Source organism: Apodemus sylvaticus, chromosome 1 (assembly GCF_947179515.1).
Source record: "Apodemus sylvaticus chromosome 1, mApoSyl1.1, whole genome shotgun sequence".
Lineage (NCBI taxonomy): Eukaryota > Metazoa > Chordata > Mammalia > Rodentia > Muridae > Apodemus > Apodemus sylvaticus.
In genome coordinates this window covers 167,360,389-167,375,082 of record NC_067472.1, presented here as the reverse complement: position 1 = coordinate 167,375,082, position 14,694 = coordinate 167,360,389, and the positions used below count along the sequence as shown (strand labels likewise).

General features: G+C 40.5%; 1 pseudogene; it reads right to left on the bottom strand.

Annotated features, from left to right (window-relative positions):
• Positions 1–14,694, bottom strand: part of LOC127692167 (mas-related G-protein coupled receptor member B4-like) — a 33,468-nt pseudogene that overhangs the window by 12,369 nt on the left and 6,405 nt on the right.

The window sequence follows — 14,694 nt, the reverse complement described above, 5'->3', positions numbered from 1 at the left end:
AAGGGCAAAATTTATATTGATACCATATGCCCACTATGGACATATTAGATTAAAATAAAATGCCAGAGCTTGATCAATGTAGATGTAAATGCTTGCAAGAAATCATTGAACTGTGCATAGAGACCCCAATGGAGGTATTAGGGGAAGGACTGAATGAGCTGAGGATGTTTGAAAACCCATAGGAAGAACGAGAATATCAACAAACCAGACTCTCAAAAGCTCCCAGGGACTAAACACCAACCAAAATGCACACATGGAACAATCCATGATTCTAATTGCATGTGTAGCAGAGGACTGTTTAATATGGCATCAATGGAAGGGGGGCCATTTGTCCTGTGGAGGCTGGATGACCCAAGTAGGGCAATGCTAGGGTGCTGAGGTAGGAATGGGTGGGTGGGACAGTACCCTCATAAAAACTTGGGGAGGGAATGGGGGTTTGTGGAGGGGAAACTAACTTGAAGGGGTATAACATTTGAAATGTAAACACATAAAATAACCAATACAAAATAATGATACAAAAGAAAAAAAAACAGGCCAAAATACAGAAAAAAGACACTTCTAACTCAAAAAGACAGTGTTGTATGTTTATTGGAGCAGTATGTTTATTTATTAGTTACAGCATTCAGTACATAAAAGATCTAGGCATTCAAAAATGGGGAAATGGAGTTTGACATTGTGATAATCACACATAACATGTTATCCCTCAACTGTTAAAAGAGGAGTTCTTGTGTTTGGCTACAATATGGATGGCCTCAGGCCCTAATTATGGTATATCTCAAAATAGAATAACTAGCTGGACAATAAGCATTTAAAACATGAGTCTAGGTAGATTTTTGATACTCAGCCCTTAACATTTTGCCCTTTATCCTAAAATGTCACCCACATTTTGTAATGTAAAACTCATGTAGTAAATCTTCAAGAATCACAAAATACTTACCTTTTTTCAACATTGTTTCAAAGTCCAAGTTCAATAAGAAGGCTAGCTGGAGGGTTGAATTTGGGGAAGGACAAGGATAATACAACTTCTTTTTTTTTTATTATTATTATTCGATATAATTTATTTACATTTCAAATGATTTCCCCTTTTCTAGCCCCCCCACTCCCCGAAAGTCCCGCAAGCCCCCTTCTCTTCCCCTGTCCTCCCACCCACCCCTTCCCACTTCCCCGTTCTGGTTTTGCTGAATACTGTTTCACTGAGTCTTTCCAGAACCAGGGGCCACTCCTCCTTTCTTCTTGCACCTCATTTGATGTGTGGATTATGTTTTGGGTATTCCAGTTTTCTAGGTTAATATCCACTTATTAGTGAGTGCATACCATGATTCACCTTTTGAGTCTGGGTTACCTCACTTAGTATGATATTCTCTAGCTCCATCCATTTGCCTAAGAATTTCATGAATTCATTGTTTCTAATGGCTGAATAGTACTCCATTGTGTAGATATACCACATTTTTTGCATCCACTCTTCTGTTGAGGGATACCTGGGTTCTTTCCAGCATCTGGCAATTACAAATAGGGCTGCTATGAACATAGTAGAACATGTATCCTTATTACATGGTGGGGAGTCTTCTGGGTATATGCCCAGGAGTGGTATAGCAGGATCTTCTGGAAGTAAGGTGCCCAGTTTTCGGAGGAACCGCCAGACTGATTTCCAGAGTGGTTGTACCAATTTGCAACCCCACCAGCAGTGGAGGAGTGTTCCTCTTTCTCCACACCCTCTCCAACACCTGCTGTCTCCTGAATTTTTAATCTTAGCCATTCTGACTGGTGTAAGATGAAATCTTAGGGTTGTTTTGATTTGCATTTCCCTAATGACTAATGAAGTTGAGCATTTTTTAAGATGCTTCTCCACCATCCGAAGTTCTTCAGGTGAGAATTCTTTGTTTAACTCTGTACCCCATTTTTTAATAGGGTTGTTTGGTTTTCTGGAGTCTAACTTCTTGAGTTCTTTATATATATTGGATATTAGCCCTCTATCTGATGTAGGATTGGTGAAGATCTTTTCCCAATTTGTTGGTTGCCGATTTGTCCTCTTGATGGTGTCCTTTGCCTTACAGAAACTTTGTAATTTTATGAGGTCCCATTTGTCAATTCTTGCTCTTAGAGCATACGCTATTGGTGTTCTGTTCAGAAACTTTCTCCCTGTACCGATGTCCTCAAGGGTCTTCCCCAGTTTTTTTTCTATTAGCTTCAGAGTGTCTGGCTTTATGTGGAGGTCCTTGATCCATTTGGATTTGAGCTTAGTACAAGGAGACAAGGATGGATCAATTCGCATTCTTCTGCATGCTGACCTCCAGTTGAACCAGCACCATTTGTTGAAAAGGCTATCTTTTTTCCATTGGATGTTTTCAGCCTCTTTGTCGAGGATCAAGTGGCCATAGGTGTGTGGGTTCATTTCTGGATCTTCAATCCTGTTCCATTGATCCTCCTGTCTGTCACTGTACCAATACCATGCAGTTTTTAACACTATTGCTCTGTAGTATTGCTTGAGGTCAGGGATACTGATTCCCCCAGATTTCCTTTTGTTGCTGAGAATAGTTTTAGCTATCCTGGGTTTTTTGTTGTTCCAGATGAATTTGATAATTGCTCTTTCTAGCTCTGTGAAGAATTGAGTTGGGATTTTGATGGGTATTGCATTGAATCTGTATAGTGCTTTAGGCAAAATGGCCATTTTAACTATATTGATTCTGCCGATCCATGAGCATGGGAGGTTTTCCCATTTTTTGAGGTCTTCTTCCATTTCCTTCTTCAGAGTCTTGAAGTTCTTGTCATATAGATCTTTCACATGTTTGGTAAGAGTCACCCCAAGATACTTTATACTGTTTGTGGCTATTGTGAAGGGGGTCATTTCCCTAATTTCTTTCTCAGCCTGCTTATCCTTTGAGTATAGGAAGGCCACTGATTTGCTTGAGTTGACTTTATAACCTGCCACTTTGCTGAAGTTGTTTATCAGCTGTAGGAGCTCTCTAGTGGAGTTCTTTGGGTCACTTAGGTAGACGATCATGTCGTCTGCAAATAATGATAGTTTGACTTCTTCCTTTCCAATTTGTATCCCTTTGACCTCCTTATGTTGTCGAATTGCCCGAGCTAGTACCTCAAGTACAATATTGAAAAGATAAGGAGAAAGGGGGCAGCCTTGTCTGGTCCCTGATTTCAGTGGGATTGCTTCAAGTTTCTCTCCATTTAGTTTGATGCTGGCTACCGGTTTGCTGTATATTGCTTTTACTATGTTTAGGTATGGGCCTTGAATTCCTGTTCTCTCCAAGACTTTAAGCATGAAGGGATGCTGAATTTTGTCAAATGCTTTTTCAGCATCCAATGAAATGACCATGTGGTTTTGTTCTTTGAGTTTGTTTATGTAGTGGATTGTATTGATGGATTTCCGTATATTGAACCAACCCTGCATTCCTGGGATAAAGCCTACTTGATCATGGTGGATGATCGTTTTGATGTGTTCTTGGATTCGGTTGGCAAGAATTTTATTGAGTATTTTTGCATCGATGTTCATAAGGGAAATTGGTCTGAAGTTCTCTTTCTTTGTTGGATCTTTGTGTGGCTTTGGTATCAGCGTAATTGTGGCTTCGTAGAAGGAATTGGGTAGTGTTCCTTCTGTTTCTATTTTGTGGAATAGTTTGAAGAGTATTGGTGTTAACTCTTCTTTGAAGGTCTGGTAGAATTCTGCACTGAAGCCATCTGGTCCTGTGCTTTTTTTGGTTGGAAGACTTTCTATGACTCCTTCTATTTCTTTAGGCATTATGGGACTGTTTAGATGGTCTAGTTGGTCCTGATTTAATTTTGGTATTTGGTATCTGTCAAGGAAATTGTCCATTTCCTCCAGATTCTCCAGTTGTGTTGAGTATAGGCTCTTGTAGTAGGATCTGATGATTTTTTGGATTTCCTCAGTTTCCGTTGTTATATCTCCCTTTTCATTTCTAAGTTTGTTAATTTGGATACTTTCTCTGTGCCCTTTGGTCATTCTGGCTAAGGGTTTATCTATCTTGTTGATTTTCTCAAAGAACCAGCTCCTGGTATTGTTGATTTTTTGTATGGTTCTCTTTGTTTCTACTTGATTGATTTCGGCCCTGAGTTTGATGATTTCCTGCCTTCTACTCCTCCTGGGCGAAATAGCTTCTTTTTGTTCCAGGGCTTTCAGGTGTGTCATTAAGCTGGTAATGTATGCTCTCTCCATTTTCTTTTTGGAGGCACTCAGGGCTATGAGTTTTCCTCTTAGCACTGCTTTCATTGTGTCCCATAGATTTGGGTATGTTGTGTTTTCATTTTCATTGTGTTCTAAAAAGTCTTTAATTTCTTTCTTTATTTCTTCCTTGACCAAGGTATCATTGAGTAGAGTATTGTTCAGTTTCCACGTGTATGTGGGCTTTCTGTTGTTTCTGTTGCTATTGAAGACCACTTTTACTCCATAGTGATCAGATAGGAGGCATGGGATTAGTTCGATCTTCTTATATTTGTTGAGGTCTGTCTTGTGACCAATTATATGGTCGATTTTGGAGAAGGTACCATGAGGTGCTGAGAAAAAGGTATATTCTTTTGTTTTAGGATAGAATGTTCTATATATATCTGTTAAATCTAATTGGTCCAAAGCTTCAATTAGTTTCATTGTGTCCCTGTTTAGTTTCTGTTTTCCTGATCGGTCCATTGAGGAAAGTGCAGTGTTGAAGTCACCCACAATTATTGTGTTAGGTGCAATGTGTGCTTTTAGTTTTAATAAAGTTTCTTTTACAAAAGAGGGTGCCCTTACATTTGGGGCATAGATGTTCAGGATTGTCAGTTCTTCTTTTTGTATTTTTCCTTTGACCAGCAAGAAGTGTCCCTCAGGGTCTCTTTTGATGACTTTGGGTTGAAAGTCAATTTTATCTGATATTAAAATGGCTACTCCAGCTTGTTTCCTGAGACCATTTGCTTGTAAAATTGTCTTCCAGCCTTTTACTCTAAGGTAGTGTTTGTCTTTGACCCTGAGGTGTGTTTCCTGTAAGCAGCAAAATGTAGGGTCCTGTTTACGTATCCATTCAGTTAGTCTGTGTCTTTTTATTGGGGCATTAAGTCCATTGATGTTAAGAGATATTAAGGATTAGTGATTGTTACTTCCTATCATTTTTAACGTTATTTTTAAAATTTGAATGCTTAACTTCTTTTGGGTTTGATGAAAGGTTACTATCTTGCTTTTTCCAGGGTGAAGTTTCCCTCCTTGTATTGGTGTTGTCCTCCTATTATCCTTTTTAGGGCCGGGTTTGTGGATAGATATTGGGTAAACTTGGTTTTGTCATGAAATATCTTAGTTTCTCCATCTATGGTGATTGAGAGTTTTGCTGGATATAGTAGTTTTGGTTGGCATTTGTGTTCTCTTAGAGTCTGCATGAGATCTGCCCAGGACCTTCTAGCCTTCATAGTCTCAGGTGAAAAGTCTGCTGTGATTCTGATAGGTCTTCCTTTATATGTTACTTGGCCTTTTTCTCTTACTGCCTTTAGTATTCTTTCTTTGTTTAGAACATTTGGTGTTTTGATTATTATGTGACGGGAAGTATTTCTGTTCTGGTCCAGTCTGTTTGGAGTTCTGTAGGCTTCTTGTATATTCATGGGCATCTCTCTCTTTAGGTTAGGGAAGTTTTCTTCCATAATTTTATTGAAGATATTTGCTGGCCCTTTAAGTTGTAAATCTTCACTCTCCTCTATGCCTATAATCCTTAGGTTTGGTCTTCTCATTGTGTCCTGGATTTCCTGGATATTTTGGGTTACAAGCTTTTTGCATTTTGCATTTTCTTTAACTGTTGAGTCCATGGTTTCTATGGAATCTTCAGCATCTGAGATTCTTTCTTCTATCTCTTGTATTCTGTTGTTGATATTTGTATCTCTGTCCCCTGATTTCTTCCCAAGGCTTTCTATCTCCAAAGTTGTCTCCCTTTGAGTTTTCTTAGTTGTTTCTACTTCTGATTTTAGATCCTGGATGGTTTTGCTTAGCTCCTTCACTTGCATGTTTGTGTTTTCCTGTAATTCTTTAAGAGATTTTTGTGTTTTCTCTTTCATGAGCTCAGCCTGTTGACCAAAGTTCTCCTGTATTTCTTTAAGAGATTTTTGTGTTTCGTCTTTCATGACCTCAGCCTGTTGAGCAAAGTTCTCCTGTATTTCTTTAAGTGTTTTTTGCATTTCCTCCTTGTTGGCTTTTGTATTCTCCTGGATTTCTTTCAATGATTTTTGTGTTTCCCTTGCAAGGGCTTCTACCTTTTGATCCATTGTCTCCTGAATTTCTTTATGTATGACCTTCATGTGTTCCTGTACCAGCATCATGACCAGTGATTTTAAATCCAAATCTTGTTTTACTGGTGTGATGGGGTATCCAGGACATGTTGGTAGAGGAGAATTGGGTTCAGATGTTGCCATATTGCCTTGATTTCTGTTAGTGACGTTCCTGCGTTTGCCTTTTGCCATCTAGATCTCACTGGTGTTAGTTTATCTTGTCAGTGGTGGACTCACCAGTGCAAGCTGCCCCTTCCCAGTTGGCCTCTGGTGCACAGCTTACCTCCTGCACTGCTTGTAGACAGTGTGCTGCTGCCCAGGCTGTTCAGATCCCAAAGCAGGCACCCGAAGGCTCCCGCTGGGGCCCGCTGGATTCACTGGAGCACACTGACTTCTCCCAGCTGGCCGCCCGGAAGCCCAGCTAGCCACTTGCAGGACTTGGAGATGTAATGCCGCCGCCCAGACTGATCTGGATCCGGAAGCGGAGAGAGTAGAGCTAAGGGCTTCTGCCTGAGGCCTTGCCCCAGATTGTGTCTGTGGAGCAGATGGAGCCCGTGTGCACTCCCAGGGAGTGCCGACGGTGTATGCTACTGTGACCTCCCCTGAGTTCCGCTCACTCCGCTGGGCAGCCGATCTGCCAACCGGGCTATCGCACACAAGGTTAGCCTGGCCGCCCAGTCCCTGAGTCCAGGCAAAAGCCTGGGAGGCCAAGGTCCGAGCAAAGTTCCCCTACGGCTTTGACTGTTAATTGGGTTTGCCAGGTGACTAGGATGGCGGGCGTGTGCGCCCGCGCTCCCTGAAAGCGCCCGGAGAGTCTGCTTTGCTAACAATCACCTGGGCGGGTTGACTCACAGATGGCCCACCAAGCCGCCCAGTTCTTGGGGTCAGTCCTGTGCCTTTTGGGGCCTGGACCCCCGCTTTGTTAGCCTTAGGCTATGCCTGTTACAGGTCTGCCTGCCTGAGCTCTCTGTCGTCCTGCAGGCAAAATGGCGGCGGCGCGCTCGCAGGCCTGGGCAAAAAACCTCCTGGTTGGGTTGGCACCCCGATGGCCCCCCGACCCGCCCAGGGCCTGGGTGCAGGCCAACGCCCGTCGGGCTCAGACCACCGCGGTGTTGGCCTCGGATTATGTTTGTGTACCTCAGTCTGTCCGATTCCTGGAGTACGGAACCAAGATGGATCCTCCTCTCCTGACTGGTGGGAGGCCGAGTTCTGAAGTGGCCTCCGTGCAGGAAAGGCGCCGCACAACTGCAGCTGCTTGCTGTCCGGCTGGTCAGCGAAGGTCAGTGGTCGTGGGCGCAGGGCCTAACTGGTCCCTGTGACGCCTTGGTTCCACTGCTGATGGCCCTTCAGCTGGAGCAGCCACTGCTGCCGCTGCTGCCGCCGCCGCTGCCTAATACAACTTCTTGTTATATTATATTACTTATATGGGAATATATATATATATATATATGTGTATATATATATATATATATATATATATATATATTTGAGGATATATCCTCCTGGGAATAATGTATATTTGAGGGAGGTTCAATTCCAAGAGAAAATAAGTTCAATAACACTCACTGAAATTTTTTTCATAAGTGATTAGATAGTCATAGAAAGAGAATCATGACAAAGACAAGGGAAGAAGAGGGAAGACTTGACCATGAAATGTTAACCAAGGTACTGAGATAGAGAGAAACTTTGGAGACACCCAAAGGTAGAGGGATGCAGTTAGGCCCACATAAGGTAGCATTAGGGTGCTCCAGTCAATTTCTATGTAACAAGCCCCATATATATATAATTTAAATGAAGTTACCATTTAATTTAACTGGAAGTAATAACAATACAGGGAGAAAATATTGCATAACGTCATGTAGGTATGGAATGTATTTTAACGCATCATTATGTACAGACAGACAGACTACGTGAAATCTCATTTTCATATGGAATATATTTTAAAGTGTCAATATGTGGAGAGACTACATGATATATTGGTGGTTACTAAGTCTTTGTGGTAAAAGAAAATGGGAAAATATAAAAAATGTGAAGTATATGTAAGATGAAATAAAAATAATTTATAACACAAGCTCTCTATTTAGTAATAGTATATTATTTTCAGGAATTTTCCCTAAAGAAGTATGTTTTGCTAAATGAAGAAAAAATGGTAAATGACATACTCTTTTAATTTTCATTTTCTATTTTACAGTGAGGCACAAATATGAACAATACTGACTTCCAAGGCAGAGTTATGACTGGAAGAATAGTAAGAATCCACAGAAGCAAGGAAGTATTTTATATCTTGATGGGTCTGGAGTCAAGTAGTTACATTTATTCAAGCAAATTTGCTGACCTATAAATTTGTTTACTCTATACATATCATTTTTCTTAATTACACTTTAAATTATTAAATACAGCAGCATTTAAAATTGACATTATTTTATAGAAAGCATCACCTTACCCAAGATATTTTCTAGGCTTATCTGTAAATCTCCTAATTTTATTTTTCTTTACAGGTGAATGGTATTGTATGTGTACCACATGTTCATTTTCCAGTCATCAGTTCAAGACCTTTGCATTGTTCCCAATCCCCTGCTATTGTGAAAAAGGTGGCAATGATCATTGGTGAACAAGTATCTGTGGAATAGAATGCTCAGTTCATTGGTCATATGCCAGTGAGCAGTATGGCTGAGTCATTAAGAGAGATACAGTTTTAGTCCTCTGACGATTCTCCATCCTGTTTGCCAGAGTGGCTACCTACCATGAATGAAATGGGGATTTGCTTTCCCAAAACCTTGACAGAATTTGTTGTCAGTTGTTTTGTTGATTTCAGGCATGCTGTCTGGGATGACATGAAATGTCAAAGTTGTTTTAATTTGCATTTTCCCAATTGCTAAGTATGATAAAAGACTTTTCAAGATTGTATTAGCAATTTTTATTCTCTTGAGAACTCCCTGTTTTATGTCCAAGGCCCATTTTCAAATGGTAATTTGCTTTTTGGACTCTTTATTTTTGGAATTCTTTGTATATTCTGAGTACGAATCCTCTGTCAGATGTATAACTAGCAGAGATGATTTCCCATACTGTTTGTTTCTTCTTTACTTGGCTGATTGTTTCTTACCCATGAAGAAGTGCTTTGGTTTTATGGAGTTCTGTCCAGATAGACAAATGCCACATGGTCTCTTCTATCTGTAGTTCCCAGTTTTAAATCCTCAGGTGTACATATGCAACATGCAACAAACCAGGAAAATATAAAGCAACCATATGTTGTGGGCTTGGGAAGGAATAGCATGATATAGATAATATGAAGTGGGAAATATAATATATATTATACATGCGTACACACACACTTACATACACATATGTTCATATACACATATAATAAAGGAAGGTAAGCTACTTGGGCTGACAACAATCCTCACAAGAACCAGTTTCAGGCATTAAAATTCTCTCTTTGAATGATTAGCCAGGGCCTCATTTGTGATTACCAAAGCAATATAGATTGTAGATGTAACCTACAGCTGAGGCTGATCCCATTGATGAAGACACTTCACGTTTAGGACAAAGGACTTAGATGATTCAAGCTTGATATGATCTCTTTCCTGCAGTCTGGATTCCATGGTTGCAGAAAATACTATGCAAGCTGCCAAGGGAAGGAAGCAAGGAAACCATTCTACCAAGCTTCAATACCCTTGAATTATGACAATTACTATAATGGCAATATATCCATAAAGATATAAACAGTGTCACATATCATTGGCAAACAACATCTCTCTAATTGGATTTAAAGCTCAGTCAACAGGAGGGAAATCATGTCTACCACTTTAAATCTAGACAGCTTCCTGAGGATAGTGATGTCATGGACTTTCGAAAACAATCTACTACTGTCACTTTGTTAGACCAGCATACTCCCTTACTATACTCTAAATCTTATTCTTATACCATAGCTAGATGTAGTTATCACTGCTAATTAAAAAGCTCCTCTTTGAAGACTCCTCCACTGCTGGTGGCGTTGCAAATTGGTACAACCACTCTGGAAATCAGTCTGGCGGTTCCTCCGAAAACTGGGCACCTCACTTCCAGAAGATCCTGCTATACCACTCCTGGGCATATACCCAGAAGACTCCCCACCATGTAATAAGGATACATGTTCTACTATGTTCATAGCAGCCATATTTATAATTGCCAGATGCTGGAAAGAAACCAGGTATCCCTCAACAGAAGAGTGGATGCAAAAAATGTGGTATATCTACACAATGGAGTACTATTCAGCCATTAGAAACAATGAATTCATGAAATTCTTAGGCAAATGGATGGATCTAGAGAATATCATACTAAGTGATGTAACCCAGACTCAAAAGGTGAATCATGATATGCACTCACTAATAAGTGGATATTAACCTAGAAAACTGGAATACCCAAAACATAATCCACACATCAAATGAGGTACAAGAAGAAAGGAGGAGTAGCCCCTGGTTCTGGAAAGACTCAGTGAAACAGTATTCAGCAAAACCAGAACGGGGAAGTGGGAAGGGGTGGGTGGGAGGACAGGGGAAGAGAAGGGGGCTTACGGGACTTTCAGGGAGTGGGGGGGCTAGAAAAGGGGAAATCATTTGAAATGTAAATAAATTATATCGAATAAAAAAAATTAAAAAAAAAGCTCCTCTTTATAGCTAATGGGGCCCATCACACAAAACCACAACTGGACACAATTCAGAGATCAACAGAATGTGTGTATCCCAGTCCAATGAGCATATCTTCATCACAGCTTCTGTATCTATGACGTAAGGAACACCGTGGAAGAGGTTCCAGAAAGATTGTAAGAGTCAGAATACTATTAAGTTGACCATGAAACTGTCCTAGGAATGGCTGTGTAAACAAGATGGGGACAATGGCAATATCAATACACATGTCAATGTGAAAGGAGGAAATTTTTACAGTGTCTCAGCTCTAGACAAGAACTACAGGTGAGCAATGACTACTGGGAAAAGGAGAATTAACTTCTCACATGGGTGAGTTCCCTTATTGGTTGTCAAATGCAGAATGGTGAACCTTGAAATATACACAAGCAACTAAAATAGAGTCAGCAGGTATATTTGCATATGTATATATACATATATAGTATGTGTATGTATAACACTATTAATGAAAATGAAGAAGCTATTTTTTAGGAGGGGAGACACAAAAAGGGCTTAAGGGATGATAGCTAGGAAGGGCTAGAGGGAGGAAAGGGAAAGGAGTCAGTGATATCATTCTATTTCAAACAAAAGATTTCAAAAGGAAAATATATAAACATGCATAATTCAAGTTATGGATGCTACACACTTCTGGGAATAATGTATATTTGAGGGAGGTTCAATTCCAAGAGAAAATAAGTTCAATAACACTCACTGAAATTGTTTTCACGAGGGATTAGATAGTCATAGAAAGACAATCATGACAAAGACAAGGGAAGAAGAGGGAAGACATGACCATGAAGTATTAACCAAGGTACTGTGTGAGAGAGAAACTTTGGAGACACTCAAAGGTAGAGGGATGCAGCAAGGCCCACATAAGGTAGCTTTAGGGTGCTCCAGTCACTTTCTATGTAACAAGCCCCATTTGTCCCAATTTCTATAAAATGATTATTTTCTGTACCAATTAAACAAGATTGTGAAAATTGCCTATACAGATAAAGGCAAAATTAACTCTCAGAGAAACTATGTCTGATTAAGGACTCACTCAACTACTGCACCAGACTGTTTCCAGTTTCCCAGACTTGTGAAGGACCCCTCTCTCCACTCTCCTCCTCAGGAGTATCCTGCATGGCTCTCTGTAGAAGTAGTTTCAGAGTCTGTCGTTGAAATCTGCGATGCCTAATGGAGCCAACAAGGAAGTAGATGATGGGATTGGCACAGCTGTTAACACAGGACAGGAGTGCTATCACTTCATGAATATTGTCAGAGAAAATGTTTTTAAAATCTATAATCCAGAACAGGAGGAACCAATATATCCCAAAGGGCAGTCCAAAAAATAAGAAGACCACCACTGTGAGAGCAATGGTCACATAGAACCTGGTCACAGGAATCCTGTGTGATCCACAGATAATCTTGACCAACAAGGCCAGGCTGGACACAGAAGGAACCACAGATAATACTATTAGAAACGCAGTAGTGATAAACCTACAAGTAATACAGAAATAATATTCATAATTACTGGACAGAAGGCCACAGCCTTGGCCTATCAGGAGGCTCAACAGTAGAGACAAAGCCCAGAGCAGAGCACACATGATGGCTGATGTGTGTCTTGGTCTGTGGCAGCGATACCAGATGGGCCACACAACAGATAGGCAGCGCTCAACATTGATTGCTGCAATCATACACAACCCTGCCAGGTAAGCAAACATTAATACAGTGAGGAGAAAATAAAAGTTTCTGATATTTAACTGAAGGATACATTCCAGGGAATACACAATCTGAGTACAAAGTTGCAAAAAATCAGCACCAGCCAGGTTGAGGACATAGACAGAGAAAGCATTCCTATTCATTCGAAAGGCTAGCAGCCATAGCACTATGGCATTTCCTGCCAGCCCAACCACAGAAATGATGATAGTAAGAATATCCAGGGTATTGAGCTTGATGATACTGGGTAAACTTTCAGTGTTGTAACTTGCATTATCTACTGTGTTGTTAATGTTCCAGGCTGGGGTGGTTGGACCCAGGCTTAGGGATTTTCCACAGATGTTCCTGCAAAGAAATAGAGATATGAATCCATGATCATCTTTGTCAGGACCTTGTGACTATGTGGGAATGTCTGTCACAGGTCTGTAAGGAAGGGAAATAGGATAACAGAGATTAAATAATTTACCAACCTTCCAAAAGTGCTAGAAATTTCTTTTAAATCCAGTTTGTACTATTTAGTCTATCTGCAGACCGGTATGATATAGGGTATTTTATGGTCCCAGTACAGTTTCTAAGCACTTAAGGTTATGTTACAAAGAGACAGAATTTTGAAACCAACGTCCTTTCTGTTCTAGGGCTGAGATTTCATCTCAGGTGTAGGAAAATGGAAGCTGTTGGCACAAATGTATCTTCCCTCAGTCACTGGAAGGGATCTATCAATTGGGCAAAATGGAATTGTAAATGAGAGTCACAAAGGGAATGGTACTTGCTATGAAGATCTATAGTTGAACAGCCATGCTTCTTATGCTAGAAGGTTTGGGTCTTGTTTAAAATTTTGAAAAGTAGAAAGCAGAGAAGCCTTGAGGAGCATCAAGAACTTTTCTGTTGTTATTATGTCACCAGTGTCCGGTTCTCTGCAGCAGTGCAATGGAGAACTAAGAACTGTAACAAATGAGCCAGACATTCAAGAGTAGCTGAAAACTGGAGTAAATGTTGTCCTGATTGTGACTTGTACCTACATTCAAATGTATATGTCTCTGGCATCACAAGTATAGGCTGTGCTTCAGAGAAAAACAGAGCACCACCATTTGGAATTAGTATCCCAATCCCCGAGAAGAGCTGTGAGATCTCTAAATCAATGCATACAGTTTGGCCAAGAGAACAGTGTAGCTGGGAAGGTAGCATCATTTAGAGCTTTCTTTCCACTCCACTCCACTCCCCCACACAAACATCCTTGATAGGCTTCTCTTTCTCACCCACAAAGCCATATAAACATTTTGAGAACAGACAAACTACCCTGGTATTCCCCTTTCATTCTTACACCAATGAACTGTGCAGAATGAGGGCAGTTCCTGTGCTTATGGCAGTTTGTGTAGCTTAGCCTGAACAGTATCCTGAATAGAGAGCTTTGCTTTGCAGGATCCTTCTGCTTAACTTCTTATCCAAGACAGAGGCCTTAATGAAGGAGAAATCATCTGAGGATGCTCAGATAGAGCTCAGGGAAAGCACCTACCCAGAAGACCTTACAGAGGGATCTCATATAAGAACTTTGAAGATTATTACCCAACAAATTTAATTGTGTTCGCCAAGACCACCCCATTCCTTTTTGGAGTCTTGATCACTACAGAGGACCACAAGATTTTTATTTAGGGAATCATTTGGGCATCAACCACTTAAAATATGCTGAGTAGTACTAAATAAAAAGCTGATGAGCTTGATGGTGATGTAGCACCTTGGTCATCTGCATGATTGTTTGCCAAGGGGCTGCTTAGCTTCATGAAACTTAAGCAGGAAACCAAAACAGGATTTTGCTCCCATTGGAGCTTGTTTTTTTTGTTTCTGCTCACCAATTTCAACTAAATAGTCTTCCCCTTGTCCTTGATCATAGCAACCCTGTGATAGAGGTTTGGACAAAAGACTGTGTGAGGAAGTTGGCCTGGAATTGCCACTATCCTATTCTATGACCAGTTTCCTTACTTTACAAACCAGCTAAAGTGTTCTGTTTGAACTTTCTGATCCATGTCCACATTGGTAACATTTCTCTAGAATAAAGATGCCACAGAAAAGCTGTGGGCTCAGCTTA